Raw genomic sequence first — 1,666 nt, forward strand, 5'->3', positions numbered from 1 at the left:
ATTTTAACTCGTATTACTTATTTGAAAAATGATATTGCTTCATGTTTTCTGCCGGATATTACACATGCCTGCAGCTCTAAATGTTTTTTTTTTTTTTTTTTTTTTTTTTTTTCCTCCGTCGTGGTAATGTAGCACAAAATCCTAAGGGTTTGTTACCTGAATTATATATAACTTCCCGGTGAGGATTCTTGTATTTTACTTAGAATCGCAAGTACCCTTCATATCCTTACGGGTGAAGGATAATAGGAGAGAAATTAAATGCATGGAGAACATTGATTTGACGTGTGAAATGTACTGTAGGTCGCCAAGGAAAACATTGAATGCCAAGTTGTTACTGCTCTTGAAATATTTAATTTTTCTTGTTTCCTTTTCTCACTGGGCTATTTTCCCTGTTGGTGCCCCTGGGCTTATAGCATCCTGCTTTTCCGACTAGGGTTGTATCTTAGTAAGTAATAAAGATAAAAATTATGTTGTTGTTGTTGTTATTATTATTATTGTTTTTTTATTCTTCTTATTATTATTATTGTTATTATTATTATTGTTGGTATTATTATTGTTATTATTATTATTATTATTACAACTAATAACTAAGTTACAACCCTGTGTGAAAAATAAGGATGCTAAAAGCCATAGAGCTCCAACAGGAAAAATAGTCCAGTGAGGAAAGGAAATAAATAACTATATGAAAAGTAATGAATAAAGAATATAAAATATATTAAGATCAGTAACAACGTTAAAGTATATGTCATATATAAACTCTAAAGAGAGACTTTTGGAGGAAAGATAAGGCTCATGTCTTTGATGGCTTATGATGTCTGGAAACAATTCTGAGTGCGGTAGATGTCCGAAAGGCTTTGTTTTCTTATGTTATCTTTAAAGAAGGATTTTCTTTTTTTAAGTGTAGAACCCAATCTCTCTCTCTCTCTCTCTCTCTCTCTCTCTCTCTCTCTCTCTCTCTCTCTCTATATATATATATATATATATATATATAGGAGAGAGAGAGAGAGAGAGAGAGAGAGAGAGAGAGAGAGAGAGAGAGAGAGACGGCAGACGTAGGCTAAAGATATCATTTAGTTGCTATATAAGGCTAAAACCTTTCTCTCTCTCTCTCTCTCTCTCTCTCTCTCTCTCTCTCTCTCTCTCTCTCTCTCCCTCTCCTCGTATCAATATATTTCAGAATATATTTGATTTCATCATGAAGTTAACTGTAAATTACAAAATTAATATAGGAAAGGGGAACCAAAAGAGAAGTCGCTTTAGAAAAGCGTGCTTCACTTTTATTTCATTTAGCTTATTTTACCATCTAGTAAGCTTGGGCGGAAATATCAGAGAAAACTACATTATTGTATTTCTTGAGGGAATCAGTAAGTTCTAATATTACCTTTTACCACAACAAGAGCATGAGTTTTTACTAAGGTTATTTGTTGAGACAGAAGAGGAAAGAGAGGTTATAAGGAAAATCCCCTTAAAATATTACTGCAATGTAGTTTTCTCTCAAAATTCGTGTCGAGATTTGGTCTTTTTAGCAAAATTAATGCTGGACATGAAATGAAAATACCCTTAAGCCTTTATGGTTGAAATTATCACTTTTTCTGCAGCTGTACATTCTCTTCCTACATAATTCGGGATCTTTAGGGCAACGGCAAAAAGCTGTTCTTTTTTGTAT

The sequence above is a fragment of the Palaemon carinicauda genome, chromosome 28 (genome assembly GCF_036898095.1).
Source record: "Palaemon carinicauda isolate YSFRI2023 chromosome 28, ASM3689809v2, whole genome shotgun sequence".
NCBI lineage: Eukaryota > Metazoa > Arthropoda > Malacostraca > Decapoda > Palaemonidae > Palaemon > Palaemon carinicauda.